The following is a 25,822-nucleotide window of genomic DNA, read 5'->3' as shown; positions in this document are numbered from 1 at the left end:
AGTGGAATTGGATCAACACTGTGGGACTGAACGCCCTCTGCCGCTTTTTGGGTTTCTTGAATCTTATTTTTATGGACGCACTGGGTTACTCATTATCCTTGTTCTGAAAGTCATTATAAATCTAACAAGATTCAGTTTAACAAAAACTTGAACCATAACCTTTACTATTCAAGGATTTAACTTTAAGTCATTTTTACAATATTATGTTCAGGCAATTCATTTGGATTGCCCACGATCATCATCTTTTCTCTTTCCAACTCAGATGAGTTTTGTATCATTTAGTAAGTAACACTGTGTGTTTTCCTACTGCTGCTCATGAAATGAATTTAGTGGGTCATAACGAGGAGTTTCCTCTTTTTTTTTTTCCCCCACAGTGAAACATTTTATGTAAAGGATACGTTTATCCCGGGGCGACCCCTGAGGAGCAGGGTTTCCCTTCTGCTGGGAGGGACCCCCTGCTGTACAGTTAAGTTCCCCACAGCTGTGCGGCGCCCAGGGGAGAAAGGGCTGAGGCCAGTCAAAAGGCTGCTGCTCCTGGCCCGGAAGCAAACACCTCCACCCCTCAGCACATCTGGGAGTGCCCCGCCGGGGGAGCCACACCTCTGCTTGCCCCAGGTCCTCCCGAATCCGCTGAGGACCCTCTGCGTGCCCCCTTGACCCTGAGTCTCCCTGCTCGCGCCCCCGCGCCGCCCGCCCGGCGTCCCGTGCGCGCGAGCGCGCCCCCGCGCGCTTCTGGCGGTCTCGGGCACGCGCGCCCATTGTTCCCTGCTGCATCCCGGCAACAGGCCCAACGGTGGGCACTTCGCCTTCAGCCCTGTTGACAGCTGAAGGAGCTAGCTAGGAGCCTGCTGTGGGTCCAAAGACAGACCTCACCCAAGTGACCCATGGGCGCTTATCAGGGCAGGATCTGTCCCCCACGCCCGCCCCGGGCACCCGAGCGCCAGCACCACTGCGCTCGCCATGCCCACCACGTTCATTTGGCCCGCCATCCTCACACAGCGGTCCGTGCCCCTCCGTTCTCTCGCAGGCCAAACTGCAGGTATCTGATGAGTTTGCCGTCGTGCTTCCTCACAGCGTCTCGGCGGCGATGTTCCATGCTCTCTCAAACGCTGCGCACTTTTCTGGGGTCCCTCGTCTCAATCGGCAGGCATGGCCATCAGAGGGAAGCGGTGCTGTCTGCTCTGCACTTACAGATAGCCTGCAGCTCAGTGTCTCCGGTGGGCAGAGCCAGTCACTGTGTGGCACAGGACCAGGTAGACACCCCCATGCCCCTCACAACACCCCGGGGTGCCCCCAGCACCTGCACAGAGCAGAGCCTGTTGAGGGCCAAAGGGGCACCGAAGCAGGAGGAAGACCCTGCACTCAGACTGAAGCAGGCCACTCAGGGAAGGAACCCCGATGGCACTGGGGCTTCCCGGTCCGCATTTAGGCCCCTGGGGGTCCAGAGAGGCCACTCTTTCTTCGTGCCCAGGCCTGGGACTCTGCCGAGAACCCTCCATGCGGAGATCTCAGGAGACACGGGAAGGAACCCCGATGACACTGGGCGAGCACGGTCTGCATTCAGGGCCCTGGCCGTCTCTTGCTTCATTCCCAGGCCTGGGCTTCTGCAAAGAATACCCCATACGGAGATCTCAGGAAGCCAGGGTGACAAGAAATCCCAGACCTCCGTGCTAATCTCCTGCCCCACAAGAAATGCCATCACGAGCTCATACAGCGCCACTCGAGGTTTCCCGCCGGCGCAGAGGAAGAGGCGTACAGCCACATCCCGTGCTGCTCGCCCATGCCAGAAATCCTCCAAAAAAGTGAGCCAGGAGGGTCCTTCTCCCTCCTCGGCTCCCGGCCTTTCCCACAAGTGCCAGCGTGAAAAGGAGGCAGATGGAACAAAGGGGCAGAAGCGAACCCAGACAGACGGCTCACCCACATGTGACCGTTCCAGGCCCCGAAAACGAAAGACTTGTCTTCTGCCGCACAGGCGAGGGGACCCTCTGAGTCTGCCAACACCCCCTGAGCTGGGTTTCCGAGTCACAGGAGAACACCTAGACGCGGAGAGGCAAGCTGCACTCCAGAGCATCCACAGAGCACTTCAGGGAGGTGAGACGGAGGCCATCCCAGACCTCGCTGCCATACGTGCTGTATGGAACGGTCCTGCACCAGCTGTCCTTGCGGCTCCCAGCACGAATCCATAGCTGGCGAAATACAGGAGGAAGCAGGCCTGCTCAGGCCCAGTGACTCTCCCAGATCCTGCTGGAGGGGCTACCACTGTGCATCTCTGTCACCCAGGAAGCACAGTTCATCAGACCTCTGTTCTCCCGGCCAGAGGGCCTGATACGGCATAGCACCCTAACTATAGAAGTTTTAAGTCCCCTCACCGTAGAAGTTTTCAGCCCCTCACTGTACAAGTTTTAAGTTCCCTCAGAATAGAAGTTTTAACTCCCCCGAGTATAGAAGTTTTAAGTCCCCTCACCAAAGAAGTTTTCAGCCCCCTCACTATATGAGTTTCAAGTCCCCTCACTATAGAAGTTTTAAGGCCCCTCAATATGGAACTTTTAATCCCCCTCAGGATACAAGTTTTGAACCCCTCAGTATATGAGTTTTAAGCCCCCTCACTACACAAGTTTTAAGTCCGCTCAGAATACAAGTTTTACATGCCCTCAGTTAAGAAGTTTTAAACCCCTCACTTTGGATGTTCAAAGTCCCGTCACCATAAAAGTTTTAAGCCCCCTCACTAAAGAAGTTTTAAGCTCCCTCAGCATAGAAGTTTTCACTCCCTACTATCGAACTTTTAAGCCCCCTCAGGATACAAGTTTTAAACCCGTCACTATATGTGTTTTAAGGCCCCTCACTATAGAAGTTTTAAGTGCCCTGAGCACAGAAGTTTTAAGTGCCCTCAGAATAGAAGTTTTAAGTTCCCTCACTAAAGAAGTTTTAGCCCCCTCACTATATGACTTTTAAGACCCTCACTATAGAAATTTAAAGTCCGCTCAGAATAGCAGTTTTAAGCCCCCTCACTAAAGAAGTTCTAAGCCCCCTCAGTATAGAAGTTTTCCGCCCCCACTATAGAAGTTTTAAGCCCCTTCAGTATACAAGTTTTAAACCCCTCACTATATGAGTTTCAAGTCCCCACAGTATAGAAGTTTTAAGGACCCTCAGAATAGAAGTTTTAAGTCCCCTCAGGAAAGAAGTTTTAATCCCCTCACTTTGGAAGCTTAAACTCCCCTCACTGTAGAAGTTTTAAGACCCCTCACTATAGATGTTTAAGGCCCCAAAGTCTAGGAGTTTTGAGCCCTCACACTATAGAAGTTTTCAGCCCCCTCACTGTAGAAGTATTAAACCCCCTCAGTATAGACGTTGTAAGCCCCCTAACTACATCTGTATTCATTCCCCCACTGTAGAAATTTTAAATCCCCTCAGAATAGAAGTTTTAAACCCCCTCACTAAAGAAGTTCTATGCCCCCTAACTATAGAAGTTTTCAGCCCCCACTATAGAAGTTTTAAGCCCCTTCAGTATACAAGTTTAAAACCCCTCACTATATGAGTTTTAATTCCCCTCACTGTAGAAGTTTTAAGTCCCCTCAGAATAGCAGTTTTAAGCTCCCTCTCTATAGAAGTTTTAAGTTCCCTCAGAATAGCAGTTTTAAGTCCCTTCACTATAGAAGTTTTAAGGACCCTCACTATAGAAGTTTAAAGCCCCTTCAGTATAGAACTTTTAAGCCCCCTCACTATAGAAGTTCAAGGCCTCTCAGAATAGAAGTTTTATGTCCCCTCAGTAAAGAAGTTTTAATCCCCTCACTTTGGAAGCTTAAACTCCCCTCACTGTAGAAGTTTTAAGACCCCTCACTATAGATGCTTAAGGACCCTAAGTCTAGGAGTTTTGAGCCCTCACACTATAGAAGTTTTCAGCCCCCTCACTGTAGAAGTATTCAGCCCCTCACTGTACAAGTTTTAAGCACCCTCAGTATACACGTTGTAAGCCCCCTCACTACATATGTATTCAGTCCCCCACTGTAGAAATTTTAAATCCCCTCAGAATAGAAGTTTTAAACCCCCTCACTAAAGAAGTTCTATGCCCCTTAAGTATAGAAGTTTTCAGTACCCACTATAGTAGTTTTAAGCCCCTTCAGTACACAAGTTTTAAATCCCTCACTATATAAGTTTTAATTCCCCTCGCTATAGAAGTTTTAAGTCCCCTCAGAATAGCAGTTTTAAGCCCCCTCACTATAGAAGTTTTAAGTCCCCTCAGAATAGCAGTTTTAAGCCCCCACACTAAAGAAGTTTTCAGCCCCCTCACTATATGAGTTTCAAGTCCCCTCACTATAGAAGTTCTAAGTGCCCTCAGAGTAGAAGTTTTAACTTCCCTCACGATAGAAGTTTAAAGTCCCCTCAGAATAGCAGTTTTAAGCCCCTCACTATAGAAGTTTTAAGGACCCTCAGAATAGAAGTTTTAAGTCCCCTCAGTAAAGAAGTTTGAATCCCCTCACTTTGGAAGCTTCAACTCCCCCCACTATAGAAGTTTTAAGCCCCTTCAGTATACAAGTTTTAAACCCCTCACTATATGAGCTTTAAGTCCCCTCACTATAGAAGTTCTAAGTGCCCTCAGAGTAGAAGTTTTAACTTCCCTCACGATAGAAGTTTAAAGTCCCCTCAGAATAGCAGTTTTAAGCCCCTCACTATAGAAGTTTTAAGGACCCTCAGAATAGAAGTTTTAAGTCCCCTCAGTAAAGAAGTTTGAATCCCCTCACTTTGGAAGCTTCAACTCCCCCCACTATAGAAGTTTTAAGCCCCTTCAGTATACAAGTTTTAAACCCCTCACTACATAAGTTTTAAGTCCCCACACTATAGAAGTTTTATGTCCCCTCAGAATAGCACTTTTAAGTCCCCTCGCCATAGAAGTTTGAAGCCCCCTCACTATAGAAGTTTGAAGCACACTCCGTATAGAATTTTAAGCCCTCTCAATATAGAAGTTTTTAGCCCCCTCAGGATACAAGTTTTAAACCCCTCAGTATATGACTTATAAGTCCCCTCACTACAAAAGTTTTAAGTCCACTCAGAATAGAAGTTCTACGTTCACTCACTGTAGAAGTTTTATGTCCCCTTAGTATAGAAGTCTCAGTCACCCTCAGTAAAGAAGTTTTAAATCCACTCACTCTAGAAGTTTTAAGCCCCTTCAGTATAGAAGTTTTAAGCCCCTCACTATAGAAGTTTTAAGTTCGCTCAGAACCGCAGTTTTAAGTCCCCTCACTATGGAAGTTTTAAGCACCCTCACTGTAGAAGTTTTAAGCCTCCTCAGTATAGGAGTTTAAAGCCCCCTTAACATAGAAGTTTGAAGCCCCCTCAGTGAAGAACTTTCAAGTCTCTTCACTATAGAAGAATAAGCCCCCTCACTGTGGAAGTTTTAAGCCCCCTCACTATATGAGTTTTAAGTACCCTCACTAGAGAAGTTTAAAGCCCCTTCACTATAGAAGTTTTAAGAACCCTCACTATAGAAGTTTTAAGGCCTCTCAGAATAGAAGTTTTATGTCCCCTCGGTTAAAAGTTTTCAACCCCTCGCTTTCGATGTTTAAAGTCCCGTCACCATACAAGTTTTAAGCCCCCTCCCTGAAGCAGTTTTAAGCCCCCTGTAGTGCGGGGAGGCCTGCAGGGTCTCTGCTCCCGCTCCCACATAAGAACGCAGGTTGTGGTGAGGCCAAAAAGGAATACCCATGTAGCCATAGGTAGGGGAGTCATACCACTAAGGTCTCACCGGAGGCTGAGTTCACAAGACGTGCGACCTGCTGTCCGCTTTGCTGCCAACCGACCGACTCTCCTCGACTCTCCTCCGAAGCCACCGCAGTTATATTAGTGGCCAAGGGCTCCATGGTTACAGCTGACGGCCAACCAGCCACAGCTGACGGCCATCTACTACCCGAGCCAGCACCCCTCCGCTGAGGCCGAGAGCCTGGAAACTGCTCTCTGGGGCTCTGTCCCCACACTCCACCCCTACAGGATCTCGCCTCACAATCTACGCCACAAGCGTCTTCCCCGAGGGTCCCTGTGCGAGGAGCCTGGAGGTGAATGCAATATCCTGGGCACAGCCACGGTTTCTCAGGGCACCGGCAGTCCTCCTGGGCACAGCCAGACTTCCTGGACCTCTTAGGGTACCACCAGTCTCCTCCTGCCCTCCTGGCAGGAGGTACTGTCGCACTGTAACCACGCTCCAGGGCTGTGGCAACACTTGAGGAGGGTGGTGAGCATGCCCCCGTGTCACCGCTTTCACCACCGGGATCCAGGGACGGAACTCTCCTACCGATGTCTGTCAGCTGAGGCCATGTAGCACGTCCACCCCTAGAATGAATATTCTCCGCAACGGGGGAGACATAAACCTTGTAGGTACGAGGCGGAAGCCTTCCTATACCCAGTGGTAAGGAGACGGCTTTCACAGTCACAGTCTTTCCCGCGTAGCCATCAATGCAGATTGCTGGTCCGGGGAACAGTTCTGGGTTCCCATCAACAAGACTGCAGTCTGCGCCAGTGTCCACTAGGGCCAAAACCCTCCGCACATTAGAAGGTGACCGGTGGATGGACAGCTCCACGTGGGGCCTCCGGTCCCTGCTCATCCCCTCTGACCGGGTACCTTGGCCCCACCTGTAATCCGTAATGGAGCTGAAAGGAGTCGGCCTCAAGGGGCTGCATGAAGTCCTGGAGGGACACGGGTCGCGCTTTCCCAGACTTCTCCTTTAGGCTTCTCCGGAATTGTTCCGGACGCAACTGTTTCCAGAGTTCCAGCAGGAGTGCATTGGCTTGTCGGTCTATTTTCTTCCGATCGACCCCTGCTGCCAGGAGATCACGCCACATCTGTGCGTGTGTTACTCTCTGAACTCTAGAACTGAAAAACGCAATGAGCTTAAGAACTCAGTGGGTAGGTTTAGCGGCAGAATAGACAGACACAGCTGAGAGCTGCACACAGATGTTTACGGCCGTGTTATACATAATTGCCAAAAATGGAAAGCAACCAAGATAGCTTTCCCCGGGTGAATGGATAAACAAAGTGTCGTATATCCGGAAAATAAAACATTATTTAGTGATGAAATTAGCTGCCAAGATACTAAAAGACCTGGAGAAACCTTAAATGCATACCGCTAAGTGAAAGAAGCCAGTCTGAAAAGGCGACGCATTACATGATTCTAACTACGTGACATTCTGAGAAAGGAAGAACTACAGAGACAGTAAATAGATTAGTAGTTTCCGGGGCTTGAGAGAACTAGAGAGATCACAATAGGTGGAATACCTAAAGTATCTCTAGGGCAGTGAAATTATTCCGGATGATACTATCGTGGTGGATAAATGACGTTACGCGTTTGTCAGAATCCATAGAACTGTACAATAAAAGAGTGAACTAAATGGAAACTATGGAATTGAGTTAATAAGGTGTCGACATCGGTTCATCTATTGTAACAAAGGTACCACACCAGACAAGATGTTACTAACAGGGGAAGCTGGAGAGATAAGGGGAAGGGAATACGTGAGAACGCTATACTTTCTGCTCGATTTTCCTTTCAATCTAAAACTTCTCTAGAAAACAAAGTCTATTAGTGCTTTTTCTAACCTATGGCAAACAGTGATCCAGGAGAGTCAGCGTGTCCCTAGGTACACAGGGAGGTCCCTGGTGGAATAGACAAAGACAGTCATATCCTAAAACTTCAGGTTTTGAAATCACTCCTTCGCTCCAGGACATAATGTAACAAGGCCTTGAGGTTAATCATAAAATTCATTTTGGCCTGTCAAATGGAGCAGATCCCAGAGATAAAGAGTGGGTTACTTTGCTAATTCCTTTAGGATGGGCAAGCGGAACAAACCTGGTAGAGGAATTTCATTAAAAGGCACCAGTTCCCTTCTTCAAACAGGTTCCCTTCTTCAAACAGCTCCCCTTCCCCAAGCAGGCAAGGGAAGGTATAAAAGTAAGAGCTTTTGCCTCAGTCATGGGGCACCCCCCATGCGGGACCCCTCCTGCTCGGGAGCAGCAACCTCTTCTCCTGCCTCTAATAAACTATCCTCTTTTTAAAAACTCTTTGCCTCTCCCTGGTCCGTGTTTCCATTCTTCGGCTTCACGAGACAGGATCACGGCCCACACTCAGAAACTGCCGGCAGATCCAACATCACCTACGTCATTTGGGGGCTCGCTGGGGATTGAAGGAGAGGTAAATATTATCTGTGCCTTTCTACTTGCCCACCCTATGGGCCTTCATCGTTTTTTTTTCTTTTTTTTTCCTCCTTTAGCATACAAACAGTAGGCCTCCGTCAGCCATTTAAATGCGAAAAGCGGGGCTGCTACTCTTAAGAGTCAGAGGGCAGGTCTTGCAGGAGGGCAGGTCTTGCAGGAGGGCAGGTCTTGCATGAGGGCAGGTCTTGCAGGAGGGCTCTGGTTGATCCCCGGGGGCACTGAGCCCTAGGAATGTCAGCCACAGTCTAACTTCCTTCTCTCTTGCTTTCTCATTTCTCTTTCCACGAGGAGACTGAATACTGGCCCCCGTGGCCAGGACTGTGGGTCTTTGCGGACAACTGAGCGAATTTTGGGCGTGGCCACTCTACAGAAAATTTCCAAAGGTTCCTTAGCTCCTCTCCCAGCCCGACTGCCCATAAGGGTGCCAGCAAGACGACTCCTTTGTCTTTGCTGTTCTTTCATCCTGTGGCTGTCTCTCCTCAACTTTTGAGATGCTGGTCTGGGGCCTCTTCCCTGCAGGACCTTCTCAACACTCCCTGCCGACCTCAGAACATCTTAAGGTAAGAACATGAACCTCTGCCTCTATAGGACATCTCTCGTCACGCAGGATAAGATTTACTGGCATTTAACATTTCCTCTCAAATCATCCCCTGCCCTCCCGTGATCTCACTGTACTCTGGGGACTGCAAGCAGCAACTCTGCTGCCTGGCGCCGCCCCCAGCTCAGCAGGGCTGCAGCCACAGCCCAGAGGGGAAAGGCAGCAAAAGCACACCTCCTCCAGGGCACCACCCGCCAGGCCCCCTCAGCCACCTCCAGGCCACGTTTTCAAGGAGGACCAACATCGTCCAGACTCACTTTCCCTTAAGGAGGAAACTTGACCTGAAACCTTTTGGGGCTTCCCTTTTTCTCTTTTTGCACTCTCTTCCCCGTTGGGAATCAAAACCTCGCCACTTGCCTTTCTGCGCTGGCTAAATACGCAAGCTCCAAGTCTTGATTGAGTATGTCCTCTGTCCTTAAATACCTTTATTTAGAAGGCCACTATTATGGTCATCGTGCAATCAATTTCTGTGATGCCCAGGGTTGCGCTATCCACCCCGCAACTTTAAAGCATCCCCTTACAGGCCACAGCCTCTATGGGCCTGTAGGCCAATGCCGAAGATTCAGGCGGGGCCGGGGTAGGCGCCCACCCGGAGGCACGGGCCGGGCCGCCCAGGTAAGCGCCAATAATCCTGGCGCGCCTCGGAACCAGTCGCGCGGTGTCTGCGGCCCAGGCGTCTGCGGGGACGGGACGCCTCAGAGCAGATTGTGGGAGATGAATTGCCAAGGGACGCCTTTCTCTTCTTCCTTCCTTTCCGATGGGCAATCAGCCCTCACGCGCCTCCACCCCCCTGGACCGCATCTTGAAACACAGGGACAAATTTGACCCTCAGACTTTGAAGAAACAGCGCCTGATTTTCTTTTGTTCAGAGGTTTGGCCTAAATATTCATTGGAAGATGGGGAGACTTGGCCTTCTGAGGGAAGTAGTAATTATAATACTATCATGCAACAAGACCCGTTTTGCAGAAAGGAGGGCACACGGTCAGAAGTTCCATATGTTCAGGCTTTTTTTGCCCTGAGGGACAACCCAAATCTCTGCAAGAAGTGTAAAGTTGACCCGGCTCTTTTGGCTGTGATCTCTTGCCTCTCTTCCCCCAATGAGTCCCTTTTTAAGGGGACTCCTCCTAAGGGGACTCCTTCTAGGAGTCTCCTTCTAAGGTGAATCTCCCTAGGGAGACCCCTCCTAAAGAGACTCTTCCAAGAGAACTCCAGCGGGATCCTCCTCTCCTGGGGAGGACCCTTCAACAAACACCCATCTCCAAATCCACCTATAAACAGGAATGTGTGAGGCTGAGGTAACTGAAGGAAAAAAAGTGGCACTTTTGAAAGCCAAATGGCTAATTCGCAAGCCAGCGCCCTTACTCTGCTGCTCTAAGTCCTACAACGACCACCCACGGTGAGATTCATCATCAGGGAAACAGCCTTTAGATTGGAGTCCCAAAATACTAAAGTCAGAATACCTCTGCCACTGAATTTGTCAAGAAAATGGCTTCGATACCTCGGTATTGCAAAACAACAAAATCCTGAGGTGTTAATTATTAGGTACCACATAAGTTCATCTCTTTCTAACTTCTTGTCACGCGAACGTTAAGAGAAATTAAGATCTCTTAATGAATATATTTTATTACTAACACCTATGCTTTTAAAGGGTGCCAAATACATTCCTGGGTTTGCCAGTGGAAGTGCTCATTGCTCACTTTTGGTTGTCAGTATGTATGTCACCAGAATAATTTTCTACGTTTTCTATTTTCTCAGTCAGATCCTTGGTAACTCAAAACTTAAATCTAAAAACTAAGTTTTGCTGACAGTTAAGCAAATTTTTATATTGCAAAACTGCTACAGTTCATGTGCTTTCCTCAGTATCAGCTATAGGCCACTAAGAGGAAACTTCGCCTAATGCTTTTCCCTAACTGGCAGGGAATTCTAATGGTTCTGACCCAATCTGACAGCCCCGAGTAAGAGGCTCAGATCCTACAAAGGGCCAGGAATCTGTTTAAAAGTCTTTGACAGCCAAGACAGAAAAACGAGGAATAAAGGAACAGTGAGACCAGAGCATAAGAACAGAGACAGGCCAGACTTTTGGCCACAGTTATAGACAACCCAGGGCTGAAGCCACCTCAGGACACCCCAAAGGCCCCAGAGAGAAAGCACCAGATCAAAGAGCCTACTCTGGATATACAAGACCAGATCACTGGATTCCTAATCCTCCAAAACAGCTGCGCCCCCTATAGAGACTAAAGGGCACACTACACCAGAGAGTATGCCTTGATCTGAAGGGAGCAAGGAGCAGCTCCCTCCCCAAGAATGGCAGTCCTCACTGTTGGGCCTGAAGTTCCCGGTGGCTCCCAAGCTGTTCTCATCACAGGGGGTAAAACTGTGGGTGACCCTGAGGTGGTAAGCCTGTTCATTTCCTCATGGACATAGAAGCCATTTATTCTGTCTCAACTGCTCACTCTGGACCTCCTTCCTCTGAAAACTGCTTTGCTTGTAAAGATAAAGACAGCCCCCAGATTTGGGCTCATTTGGCTCAGCCTGTTTCTTATCATTGGTCTATACCTTAAAGAAAACAGAAAATAAACAAAATTAAACTTAAGGAAGACTCGGAAACTAATTCAGTAAAACACCAGACAACTTAGCACGCGGCCGACCAGCTTGCCTCCAGGCCACAGCTACAGCTGCCATCCTAGTTCCTTCCCAAAGCCACCAAGCTCCCAATGGGACAAGACTTAACCGGTTTGCTTTCTGCCCCACACCACATTCAAGGGTTTTTCAATGCTCATAAAAGTCACAGGCTCACTGATAGCCGCCTCCTACAACATCAGGCCTTCTTCAAAGGTCCTGTCATTCAAGTAGGGACCTGCTCCGCCCTTAATCTTGCTGCCTTCCTCCCAGAGACAGAGGAAGAATTAACTGCCAATGGGTGTTAATTCCAGCCTCTACTGCTAAAACACATGTACAAAAAAATACCCCGAGACAACCCACATTGGACGCTCTTCACGGATGAGAGTTCTTTTATAGAAAAGGACATACAAAAGCCTAGGTAGTCAAAGAGCTTACTCCATAACAACAACCCAAAACGCACCTCACAGGCTATCCATGCCATGAGACAAAAGTCAGGACAGGTCAGAATAAGAGTTCCGAAACAAAGCTGCCATCCATTATCTACTTCTCAAACACAATCAAAAACATACAAAGTGGAAAGGGTTATGCTGTTTCAGTCTCTCTGATAGTTCACAGTTACTTAAAGGTTTCCAAGATTAAACGAAAAACGAGATTCTTTGGTTTAGATTTGTCCTTCCTTACTTGCTGGCTTCCTAGCCTAACAGGACTTAAAGAAGCCTTTCTCATATTTCTGTTATTCATTATGACAGGAATCATCTCTTGCTGCTGCCTACGGTGTAATCTCTGCTTGAGGACCACTCACTAGCTGGCTACGACGGCCTCCAAAGCAACAAACTCCTCATCTGGACATGCTCATCTACCGGGGACCCTTCGATAGACCTCTGGACGAGCCCTAGCTGCCGGTCTCTCTCTATGTCCCTCCTCAGCCTGAAGCAGCCAGAGGGGTCGTCGCCCCTATCCCCTCAGGGCAGTTAGGGTTTCCTCTTCAGAGGGGGGATCCATAGGGCAGAGTTCGCATGTCCCTAGGTAGACAGGGAGGTCCCCGGTGGAATAAACAGAGAGTCCTGTCCTAAAACTTCAGGTTTTGAAATCACTCCTTCGCCACCTATATGTATGGAACACTTCACTACAGAGGACAGGGTTTGTGACGTTTATGACGCTGAAGGAAAACTGAGAACAAACTACGTTGGTCCGGGACCGTGCGGCGATCTCATCACGAGTTCACAGTCGCTCCCGAAAGACATGTTTGGGGGACCTCTCCAGCAATACTCAACACGCAGAGGGAGCGAGGAAGGTTTAACTGGCCCAGGGGGAGAGTTCCGCGGCCGGAAGGAGTATACATGAAGGAAAAGGGAACGAGGGATTTTGAGGGTGGTGGCAAGAATGTGGCTTCCGCCGCAGACCCAGGCTGATTTCTGCTATTGGTAAAAACTGGTGGTGTTTAGAAACGTGGACATTTAATGATCTCTAGTGCCCTCTGTTGCCCAACTAAGTGAAGAACTAAAGGCTTCTCCTTAATCCCTGAAGAACTCTTCACCTGGAGAAGAGAAGAAATGCCTGATTTTAGCAATGTCCCCCAAAACACCACCCTCCCGAGGCCGAGCTAGGGGCCGGGTGGGAGGTAGTAGTGGGCGGTTCAAGTGCAGTGGCATCTGCTGTGCACAGCAGAGACACAGCCACTTCAAAAGAAGCCTCCTCTCATAGCTGAGGACCAGCAGTCCCTGGCAGGCTGTGATGGGAAAACACAAGGTGCTTTTCAGATCTATATTCATATCCCGCTATCGACATATGATTATATTTGTACGTCTTCTCCCAAGTGTGAGCATCTCTGTCACCCACCTATCTGGTGGTGGTAATGACCCAGTTCTAGTTTCTCTTTCATGTATTCTTGTTACCTAGAAGAAGATATATCCACGTCCAGTAAATATAAATGTAAAACTCTCTTCAAAAGGCTGTCTCAATCATCAAGTGAACTATGAACAGATTGACACTTAGGTTCGAGAACTCATCCTAGAAAGAGCGCCACGTACCTCATTGCTGAGCATCACTTACGGTCACCTTCGAAGTGCTCCCCTTGGGAGGCTATGCACGGACACAAGCGCCTAGTCCACCCTTCAAAGCGATGGAGCGCGGAACTCCTTTCCCGGAACGGCCACATCAGAGCTGTCCTCGTATTACCCTGGATGTCCTGAACGTCACCCACATGTCTTCCTTGCAATATTTCCTTGCTCTTCAGGTAAAGAAAGAAGTCATTGGGGGCCAGATCAGTTTAGTTTTCCTCAAGTTTGAGATATGGGGTAGACGAGCATCTTAATCTTTTCTGGGCTTCGACTGCTCAAGGTGCTCATCTGGCCCTTTGCTACACGCCCATTCGGCTCATCTACAGATGTCAACTTCCTCCTCCATCGGTGACCTTTCCCAGAATACCGTCTCCTCTGACCCAGTAGAGAGCACCTTCTGAACATCTGGAAGCTTCTGCCAGCTGTGGGTAATCTTGGTATCATTCCAAAATAAAAACACTCAGCTCTTGTAACTTCCTTTGGGGGGAGGGAGGTGTCACAAATGATAAAGTACGAACAGTTTATTCCCTTAGGTACACGCTTTTAGCTTGTGTTGACACCCTGGATGGAATTCTCTATGTGCTGAAATGTAACCACGGCTGTGTGTAAGCGGTACAACAGACTCCAGTGGAATTGGATCAACACTGTGGGACTGAACGCCCTCTGCCGCTTTTTGGGTTTCTTGAATCTTATTTTTATGGACGCACTGGGTTACTCATTATCCTTGTTCTGAAAGTCATTATAAATCTAACAAGATTCAGTTTAACAAAAACTTGAACCATAACCTTTACTATTCAAGGATTTAACTTTAAGTCATTTTTACAATATTATGTTCAGGCAATTCATTTGGATTGCCCACGATCATCATCTTTTCTCTTTCCAACTCAGATGAGTTTTGTATCATTTAGTAAGTAACACTGTGTGTTTTCCTACTGCTGCTCATGAAATGAATTTAGTGGGTCATAACGAGGAGTTTCCTCTTTTTTTTTTTCCCCCACAGTGAAACATTTTATGTAAAGGATACGTTTATCCCGGGGCGACCCCTGAGGAGCAGGGTTTCCCTTCTGCTGGGAGGGACCCCCTGCTGTACAGTTAAGTTCCCCACAGCTGTGCGGCGCCCAGGGGAGAAAGGGCTGAGGCCAGTCAAAAGGCTGCTGCTCCTGGCCCGGAAGCAAACACCTCCACCCCTCAGCACATCTGGGAGTGCCCCGCCGGGGGAGCCACACCTCTGCTTGCCCCAGGTCCTCCCGAATCCGCTGAGGACCCTCTGCGTGCCCCCTTGACCCTGAGTCTCCCTGCTCGCGCCCCCGCGCCGCCCGCCCGGCGTCCCGTGCGCGCGAGCGCGCCCCCGCGCGCTTCTGGCGGTCTCGGGCACGCGCGCCCATTGTTCCCTGCTGCATCCCGGCAACAGGCCCAACGGTGGGCACTTCGCCTTCAGCCCTGTTGACAGCTGAAGGAGCTAGCTAGGAGCCTGCTGTGGGTCCAAAGACAGACCTCACCCAAGTGACCCATGGGCGCTTATCAGGGCAGGATCTGTCCCCCACGCCCGCCCCGGGCACCCGAGCGCCAGCACCACTGCGCTCGCCATGCCCACCACGTTCATTTGGCCCGCCATCCTCACACAGCGGTCCGTGCCCCTCCGTTCTCTCGCAGGCCAAACTGCAGGTATCTGATGAGTTTGCCGTCGTGCTTCCTCACAGCGTCTCGGCGGCGATGTTCCATGCTCTCTCAAACGCTGCGCACTTTTCTGGGGTCCCTCGTCTCAATCGGCAGGCATGGCCATCAGAGGGAAGCGGTGCTGTCTGCTCTGCACTTACAGATAGCCTGCAGCTCAGTGTCTCCGGTGGGCAGAGCCAGTCACTGTGTGGCACAGGACCAGGTAGACACCCACATGCCCCTCACAACACCCCGGGGTGCCCCCAGCACCTGCACAGAGCAGAGCCTGTTGAGGGCCAAAGGGGCACCGAAGCAGGAGGAAGACCCTGCACTCAGACTGAAGCAGGCCACTCAGGGAAGGAACCCCGATGGCACTGGGGCTTCCCGGTCCGCATTTAGGCCCCTGGGGGTCCAGAGAGGCCACTCTTTCTTCGTGCCCAGGCCTGGGACTCTGCCGAGAACCCTCCATGCGGAGATCTCAGGAGACACGGGAAGGAACCCCGATGACACTGGGCGAGCACGGTCTGCATTCAGGGCCCTGGCCGTCTCTTGCTTCATTCCCAGGCCTGGGCTTCTGCAAAGAATACCCCATACGGAGATCTCAGGAAGCCAGGGTGACAAGAAATCCCAGACCTCCGTGCTAATCTCCTGCCCCACAAGAAATGCCATCACGAGCTCATACAGCGCCACTCGAGGTTTCCCGCCGGCGCAGAGGAAGAGGCGTACAGCCACATCCCGTGCTGCTCGCCCATGCCAGAAATCCTCCAAAAAAGTGAGCCAGGAGGGTCCTTCTCCCTCCTCGGCTCCCGGCCTTTCCCACAAGTGCCAGCGTGAAAAGGAGGCAGATGGAACAAAGGGGCAGAAGCGAACCCAGACAGACGGCTCACCCACATGTGACCGTTCCAGGCCCCGAAAACGAAAGACTTGTCTTCTGCCGCACAGGCGAGGGGACCCTCTGAGTCTGCCAACACCCCCTGAGCTGGGTTTCCGAGTCACAGGAGAACACCTAGACGCGGAGAGGCAAGCTGCACTCCAGAGCATCCACAGAGCACTTCAGGGAGGTGAGACGGAGGCCATCCCAGACCTCGCTGCCATACGTGCTGTATGGAACGGTCCTGCACCAGCTGTCCTTGCGGCTCCCAGCACGAATCCATAGCTGGCGAAATACAGGAGGACGCAGGCCTGCTCAGGCCCAGTGACTCTCCCAGATCCTGCTGGAGGGGCTACCACTGTGCATCTCTGTCACCCAGGAAGCACAGTTCATCAGACCTCTGTTCTCCCGGCCAGAGGGCCTGATACGGCATAGCACCCTAACTATAGAAGTTTTAAGTCCCCTCACCGTAGAAGTTTTCAGCCCCTCACTGTACAAGTTTTAAGTTCCCTCAGAATAGAAGTTTTAACTCCCCCGAGTATAGAAGTTTTAAGTCCCCTCACCAAAGAAGTTTTCAGCCCCCTCACTATATGAGTTTCAAGTCCCCTCACTATAGAAGTTTTAAGGCCCCTCAATATGGAACTTTTAAGCCCCCTCAGGATACAAGTTTTAAACCCCTCAGTATATGAGTTTTAAGCCGCCTCACTAACCAAGTTTTAAGTCCGCTCAGAATACAAGTTTTACATGCCCTCAGTTAAGAAGTTTTAAACCCCTCACTTTGGATGTTCAAAGTCCCGTCACCATAAAAGTTTTAAGCCCCCTCACTAAAGAAGTTTTAAGCTCCCTCAGCATAGAAGTTTTCACTCCCTACTATCGAACTTTTAAGCCCCCTCAGGATACAAGTTTTAAACCCGTCACTATATGTGTTTTAAGGCCCCTCACTATAGAAGTTTTAAGTGCCCTGAGCACAGAAGTTTTAAGTGCCCTCAGAATAGAAGTTTTAAGTTCCCTCACTAAAGAAGTTTTAGCCCCCTCACTATATGACTTTTAAGACCCTCACTATAGAAATTTAAAGTCCGCTCAGAATAGCAGTTTTAAGCCCCCTCACTAAAGAAGTTCTAAGCCCCCTCAGTATAGAAGTTTTCAGCCCCCACTATAGAAGTTTTAAGCCCCTTCAGTATACAAGTTTTAAACCCCTCACTATATGAGTTTCAAGTCCCCACAGTATAGAAGTTTTAAGGACCCTCAGAATAGAAGTTTTAAGTCCCCTCAGGAAAGAAGTTTTAATCCCCTCACTTTGGAAGCTTAAACTCCCCTCACTGTAGAAGTTTTAAGACCCCTCACTATAGATGTTTAAGGCCCCCAAGTCTAGGAGTTTTGAGCCCTCACACTATAGAAGTTTTCAGCCCCCTCACTGTAGAAGTATTAAACCCCCTCAGTATAGACGTTGTAAGCCCCCTAACTACATCTGTATTCATTCCCCCACTGTAGAAATTTTAAATCCCCTCAGAATAGAAGTTTTAAACCCCCTCACTAAAGAAGTTCTATGCCCCCTAACTATAGAAGTTTTCAGCCCCCACTATAGAAGTTTTAAGCCCCTTCAGTATACAAGTTTAAAACCCCTCACTATATGAGTTTTAATTCCCCTCACTGTAGAAGTTTTAAGTCCCCTCAGAATAGCAGTTTTAAGCTCCCTCTCTATAGAAGTTTTAAGTTCCCTCAGAATAGCAGTTTTAAGTCCCTTCACTATAGAAGTTTTAAGGACCCTCACTATAGAAGTTTAAAGCCCCTTCAGTATAGAACTTTTAAGCCCCCTCACTATAGAAGTTCAAGGCCTCTCAGAATAGAAGTTTTATGTCCCCTCAGTAAAGAAGTTTTAATCCCCTCACTTTGGAAGCTTAAACTCCCCTCACTGTAGAAGTTTTAAGACCCCTCACTATAGATGTTTAAGGCCCCAAAGTCTAGGAGTTTTGAGCCCTCACACTATAGAAGTTTTCAGCCCCCTCACTGTAGAAGTATTCAGCCCCTCACTGTAAGTAAGCCCCTCAGTATAGACGTTGTAAGCCCCCTAACTACATCTGTATTCATTCCCCCACTGTAGAAATTTTAAATCCCCTCAGAATAGAAGTTTTAAACCCCCTCACTAAAGAAGTTCTATGCCCCTTAAGTATAGAAGTTTTCAGTACCCACTATAGTAGTTTTAAGCCCCTTCAGTACACAAGTTTTAAATCCCTCACTATATAAGTTTTAATTCCCCTCGCTATAGAAGTTTTAAGTCCCCTCAGAATAGCAGTTTTAAGCCCCCTCACTATAGAAGTTTTAAGTCCCCTCAGAATAGCAGTTTTAAGCCCCCACACTAAAGAAGTTTTCAGCCCCCTCACTATATGAGTTTCAAGTCCCCTCACTATAGAAGTTCTAAGTGCCCTCAGAGTAGAAGTTTTAACTTCCCTCACGATAGAAGTTTAAAGTCCCCTCAGAATAGCAGTTTTAAGCCCCTCACTATAGAAGTTTTAAGGACCCTCAGAATAGAAGTTTTAAGTCCCCTCAGTAAAGAAGTTTGAATCCCCTCACTTTGGAAGCTTCAACTCCCCCCACTATAGAAGTTTTAAGCCCCTTCAGTATACAAGTTTTAAACCCCTCACTATATGAGCTTTAAGTCCCCTCACTATAGAAGTTCTAAGTGCCCTCAGAGTAGAAGTTTTAACTTCCCTCACGATAGAGGGCACTATAGTAGTTTTAAGCCCCTTCAGTATACAAGTTTTAAACCCCTCACTACATAAGTTTTAAGTCCCCACACTATAGAAGTTTTATGTCCCCTCAGAATAGCACTTTTAAGTCCCCTCGCCATAGAAGTTTGAAGCCCCCTCACTATAGAAGTTTGAAGCACACTCCGTATAGAATTTTAAGCCCTCTCAATATAGAAGTTTTTAGCCCCCTCAGGATACAAGTTTTAAACCCCTCAGTATATGACTTATAAGTCCCCTCACTACAAAAGTTTTAAGTCCACTCAGAATAGAAGTTCTACGTTCACTCACTGTAGAAGTTTTATGTCCCCTTAGTATAGAAGTCTCAGTCACCCTCAGTAAAGAAGTTTTAAATCCACTCACTCTAGAAGTTTTAAGCCCCTTCAGTATAGAAGTTTTAAGCCCCTCACTATAGAAGTTTTAAGTTCGCTCAGAACCGCAGTTTTAAGTCCCCTCACTATGGAAGTTTTAAGCACCCTCACTGTAGAAGTTTTAAGCCTCCTCAGTATAGGAGTTTAAAGCCCCCTTAACATAGAAGTTTGAAGCCCCCTCAGTGAAGAACTTTCAAGTCTCTTCACTATAGAAGAATAAGCCCCCTCACTGTGGAAGTTTTAAGCCCCCTCACTATATGAGTTTTAAGTACCCTCACTAGAGAAGTTTAAAGCCCCTTCACTATAGAAGTTTTAAGAACCCTCACTATAGAAGTTTTAAGGCCTCTCAGAATAGAAGTTTTATGTCCCCTCGGTTAAAAGTTTTCAACCCCTCGCTTTCGATGTTTAAAGTCCCGTCACCATACAAGTTTTAAGCCCCCTCCCTGAAGCAGTTTTAAGCCCCCTGTAGTGCGGGGAGGCCTGCAGGGTCTCTGCTCCCGCTCCCACATAAGAACGCAGGTTGTGGTGAGGCCAAAAAGGAATACCCATGTAGCCATAGGTAGGGGAGTCATACCACTAAGGAAGGTCTCACCGGAGGCTGAGTTCACAAGACGTGCGACCTGCTGTCCGCTTTGCTGCCAACCGACCGACTCTCCTCGACTCTCCTCCGAAGCCACCGCAGTTATATTAGTGGCCAAGGGCTCCATGGTTACAGCTGACGGCCAACCAGCCACAGCTGACGGCCATCTACTACCCGAGCCAGCACCCCTCCGCTGAGGCCGAGAGCCTGGAAACTGCTCTCTGGGGCTCTGTCCCCACACTCCACCCCTACAGGATCTCGCCTCACAATCTACGCCACAAGCGTCTTCCCCGAGGGTCCCTGTGCGAGGAGCCTGGAGGTGAATGCAATATCCTGGGCACAGCCACGGTTTCTCAGGGCACCGGCAGTCCTCCTGGGCACAGCCAGACTTCCTGGACCTCTTAGGGTACCACCAGTCTCCTCCTGCCCTCCTGGCAGGAGGTACTGTCGCACTGTAACCACGCTCCAGGGCTGTGGCAACACTTGAGGAGGGTGGTGAGCATGCCCCCGTGTCACCGCTTTCACCACCGGGATCCAGGGACGGAACTCTCCTACCGATGTCTGTCAGCTGAGGCCATGTAGCACGTCCACCCCTAGAATGAATATTCTCCGCAACGGGGGAGACATAAACCTTGTAGGTACGAGGCGGAAGCCTTCCTATACCCAGTGGTAAGGAGACGGCTTTCACAGTCACAGTCTTTCCCGCGTAGCCATCAATGCAGATTGCTGGTCCGGGGAACAGTTCTGGGTTCCCATCAACAAGACTGCAGTCTGCGCCAGTGTCCACTAGGGCCAAAACCCTCCGCACATTAGAAGGTGACCGGTGGATGGACAGCTCCACGTGGGGCCTCCGGTCCCTGCTCATCCCCTCTGACCGGGTACCTTGGCCCCACCTGTAATCCGTAATGGAGCTGAAAGGAGTCGGCCTCAAGGGGCTGCATGAAGTCCTGGAGGGACACGGGTCGCGCTTTCCCAGACTTCTCCTTTAGGCTTCTCCGGAATTGTTCCGGACGCAACTGTTTCCAGAGTTCCAGCAGGAGTGCATTGGCTTGTCGGTCTATTTTCTTCCGATCGACCCCTGCTGCCAGGAGATCACGCCACATCTGTGCGTGTGTTACTCTCTGAACTCTAGAACTGAAAAACGCAATGAGCTTAAGAACTCAGTGGGTAGGTTTAGCGGCAGAATAGACAGACACAGCTGAGAGCTGCACACAGATGTTTACGGCCGTGTTATACATAATTGCCAAAAATGGAAAGCAACCAAGATAGCTTTCCCCGGGTGAATGGATAAACAAAGTGTCGTATATCCGGAAAATAAAACATTATTTAGTGATGAAATTAGCTGCCAAGATACTAAAAGACCTGGAGAAACCTTAAATGCATACCGCTAAGTGAAAGAAGCCAGTCTGAAAAGGCGACGCATTACATGATTCTAACTACGTGACATTCTGAGAAAGGAAGAACTACAGAGACAGTAAATAGATTAGTAGTTTCCGGGGCTTGAGAGAACTAGAGAGATCACAATAGGTGGAATACCTAAAGTATCTCTAGGGCAGTGAAATTATTCCGGATGATACTATCGTGGTGGATAAATGACGTTACGCGTTTGTCAGAATCCATAGAACTGTACAATAAAAGAGTGAACTAAATGGAAACTATGGAATTGAGTTAATAAGGTGTCGACATCGGTTCATCTATTGTAACAAAGGTACCACACCAGACAAGATGTTACTAACAGGGGAAGCTGGAGAGATAAGGGGAAGGGAATACGTGAGAACGCTATCCTTTCTGCTCGATTTTCCTTTCAATCTAAAACTTCTCTAGAAAACAAAGTCTATTAGTGCTTTTTCTAACCTATGGCAAACAGTGATCCAGGAGAGTCAGCGTGTCCCTAGGTACACAGGGAGGTCCCTGGTGGAATAGACAAAGACAGTCATATCCTAAAACTTCAGGTTTTGAAATCACTCCTTCGCTCCAGGACATAATGTAACAAGGCCTTGAGGTTAATCATAAAATTCATTTTGGCCTGTCAAATGGAGCAGATCCCAGAGATAAAGAGTGGGTTACTTTGCTAATTCCTTTAGGATGGGCAAGCGGAACAAACCTGGTAGAGGAATTTCATTAGAAGGCACCAGTTCCCTTCTTCAAACAGGTTCCCTTCTTCAAACAGCTCCCCTTCCCCAAGCAGGCAAGGGAAGGTATAAAAGTAAGAGCTTTTGCCTCAGTCATGGGGCACCCCCCATGCGGGACCCCTCCTGCTCGGGAGCAGCAACCTCTTCTCCTGCCTCTAATAAACTATCCTCTTTTTAAAAACTCTTTGCCTCTCCCTGGTCCGTGTTTCCATTCTTCGGCTTCACGAGACAGGATCACGGCCCACACTCAGAAACTGCCGGCAGATCCAACATCACCTACGTCATTTGGGGGCTCGCTGGGGATTGAAGGAGAGGTAAATATTATCTGTGCCTTTCTACTTGCCCACCCTATGGGCCTTCATCGTTTTTTTTTCTTTATTTTTCCTCCTTTAGCATACAAACAGTAGGCCTCAGTCAGCCATTTAAATGCGAAAAGCGGGGCTGCTACTCTTAAGAGTCAGAGGGCAGGTCTTGCAGGAGGGCAGGTCTTGCAGGAGGGCAGGTCTTGCATGAGGGCAGGTCTTGCAGGAGGGCTCTGGTTGATCCCCGGGGGCACTGAGCCCTAGGAATGTCAGCCACAGTCTAACTGCCTTCTCTTGCTTTCTCATTTCTCTTTCCACGAGGAGACTGAATACTGGCCCGTGGCCAGGACTATGGGTCTTTGCGGAAAACTGAGGGAATTTTGGGCGTGGCCACTCTACGGAAAATTTCCAAAGGTTCCTTAGCTCCTCTCCCAGCCCGACTGCCCATAAGGGTGCCAGCAAGACGACTCCTTTGTCTTTGCTGTTCTTTCATCCTGTGGCTGTCTCTCCTCAACTTTTGAGATGCTGGTCTGGGGCCTCTTCCCTGCAGGACCTTCTCAACACTCCCTGCCGACCTCAGAACATCTTAAGGTAAGAACATGAACCTCTGCCTCTATAGGACATCTCTCGTCACGCAGGATAAGATTTACTGGCATTTAACATTTCGTCTCAAATCATCCCCTGCTCTCCCGTGATCTCACTGTACTCTGGGGACTGCAAGCAGCAACTCTGCTGCCTGGCTCCGCCCCCAGCTCAGCAGGGCTGCAGCCACAGCCCAGAGGGGAAAGGCAGCAAAAGCACACCTCCTCCAGGGCACCACCCGCCAGGCCCCCTCAGCCACCTCCAGGCAAGGTTTTCAAGGAGGACCAACATAGTCCAGACTCACTTTCCCTTAAGGAGGAAACTTGACCTGAAACCTTTTGGGGCTTCCCTTTTTCTCTTTTTGCACTCTCTTCCCCGTTGGGAATCAAAACCTCGCCACTTGCCTTTCTGCGCTGGCTAAATACGCAAGCTCCAAGTCTTGATTGAGTATGTCCTCTGTCCTTAAATACCTTTATTTAGAAGGCCACTATTATGGTCATCGTGCAATCAATTTCTGTGATGCCCAGGGTTGCGCTGTCCACCCCGCAACTTTAAAGCATCCCCTTACAGGCCACAGCCTCTATGGGCCTGTAGGCCAATGCCGAAGATTCAGGCGGGGCCGGGGTAGGCGCCCACCCGGAGGCATGGGCCGGGCCGCCCAGGTAAGCGCCAATAATCCTGGCGCCCCTCGGAACCAGTCGCGCGGTGTTTGCGGCCCAGGCGTCTGCGGGGACGGGACGCCTCAGAGCAGATTGTGGGAGATGAATTGCGAAGGGACGCCTTTCTCTTCTTCCTTCCTTTCCGATGGGCAATCAGCCCTCACGCGCCTCCACCCCCCTGGACCGCATCTTGAAACACAGGGACAAATTTGACCCTCAGACTTTGAAGAAACAGCGCCTGATTTTCTTTTGTTCAGAGGTTTGGCCTAAATATTCATTGGAAGATGGGGAGACTTGGCCTTCTGAGGGAAGTAGTAATTATAATACTATCATGCAACAAGACCCGTTTTGCAGAAAGGAGGGCACACGGTCAGAAGTTCCATATGTTCAGGCTTTTTTTGCCCTGAGGGACAACCCAAATCTCTGCAAGAAGTGTAAAGTTGACCCGGCTCTTTTGGCTGTGATCTCTTGCCTCCCTTCCCCCAATGAGTTGCGGCCGACCAGCAGCCACGAATCAATGCGGATCCTGAAAGGGGGAGTGGGAATGAAAAGACACTCACAATGATGATGATGCGGCCGGTCTCCAGTGATACTGAAGCACCTCTTTATTGAAAACTTCCACTTATATACCCTATGCATAAGTGCAGCATCTATAGTTCAATGCTTACAGGAATGCGTGACATCACAAACAGTTAATCTTTACCCCAAATACAAAGTAAAATCTTCAAGCAAGCCCGAAACCCACTATCTTAAGGCAGAAGCTATCCATTATTCTGATAACCATCAGTGGTCAGCGACTGAGAGACTGACCATCCTCCCTGCATGCCTAGGCGGCTAGCACATAGCCCCCAGGTCCAGGCAGAAACAATGCCTCAGGAGCAGAAACAGATTAATTATAAACAGAGCCTGGCCGAACCAGTCTCCAAGGCTCCAAAGAGCTCAGGCCTTTGCGGCTCCCCACATCTCCCCCTTTTTTATTTATTAGAAGGCATGAGCCATAAGAGGCAGGGTGACGGCACCTGGCTTAGGCGTCCTAGAATATCCTTAACAACTTGCCCGTCTCTGGTACTTGTATAGAAAAATACAAGCCCTGTCTTAGGTGTTGAAAGGTTTCTTAGGACTTGCCCGTCTTTGGTTGTTCCGTCCCACTCAGGCGGGGGGGAGATGGGCCCACGGCCTTGATTTGAGCTTTAATTGATACACATCGGCATGTATATCCATCATTCTATTAATAAAAGCTCGAATGATCAGAGGGAGTAAGCACAAAATTATACAGACACATATGCCCAAGGCAAGAAACACCAAAACAGTGTGTACTAAATCAGGCATAACTGGCAGAGAAGGCAAGACGCTCTTCAAAGCGTTAACAAAGTCAGAGGCAGCCTGAGCAGCATCAAATTTTAAGGGCTCAGCTTCTCTCATATTTTTAATCTCATCATGAAGCTGAAGCATATCAAGGGACACATTAGCATTATGCCAAATTCCCTGAAGGTGTAAACGAATCCGATTCCAATCATACTGACTTTGATTATATTCCTTAGAAGTTACACAAATCCAATGATATTTCGGATGACATTCCAAATGAGATTTAACTTTCATACTCTGAATCACATCTTCCATAAACTGAACTCCTACAAAATGTACATTAATATTTCCAATCAAAAGTGTATAAGGGGAAGGAACACAAGCAGATACATTAACAGATTTCTTAGACCAGTCTCTAGTCCCGTCTTGTAAATCAGTCACCTGACTGCAGGGAGTGCCTGATTTACAAAACTTTCCAAATGTTGTTTCATGTGTCCATCAGAAGGCAATCCTAGGGCGTGAGTGTCACTGACATAGACTGGAATCTCAGGACCATCCCATACAGCAGGGTGGAGGATTGGTGGATCAGGAACATAGGCCCAATACGTCTGGTCTTCTTTTGTATTGCTGAGGGTCATCAATGTCATCAGCAGGTAGAGGGTCCACATGTCGCACCAATCGTTCTGGCAGCCACCGAGGGCCCTCTGTATCCTATGGAAAAACACAAACATGCCCTCGGCCCCATATTAGGACTGGGTCTGGGTCTTGCCATGATCCAGTAAGTGGATCCTTCCATCTGACCAAAGCCTGAGGGCCGGCAGAAGGATGCCAGAAACGTTCAGCTGCACTCTTACCATAGGCATCCAAAGTCAAAAAATTTTGAATAAAAAGAATGAGACAAGTAATTATGGGGCATTAGGGGATATAACTCCCCCTTTTTTATTTTTTGTAAAATGACTTTTAATGTGCCATGAGTACGTTCAACAATCCCTTGCCCCTGGGGATTGTAAGGAATGCCAGTAACATGATTAATTAAAAATTGTTGACAAAATAAAGCAAATTTTTTACTGGTGTAGCCGGAGCCATTATCTGTTTTAAGTTTTTTAGGAGTGTCAATCATGGCAAAAGCAGCAAGACAATGTC

This window comes from Rhinolophus ferrumequinum, chromosome 11 (assembly GCF_004115265.2).
Source record: "Rhinolophus ferrumequinum isolate MPI-CBG mRhiFer1 chromosome 11, mRhiFer1_v1.p, whole genome shotgun sequence".
Lineage (NCBI taxonomy): Eukaryota > Metazoa > Chordata > Mammalia > Chiroptera > Rhinolophidae > Rhinolophus > Rhinolophus ferrumequinum.
This window is presented reverse-complemented; position numbering follows the sequence as displayed.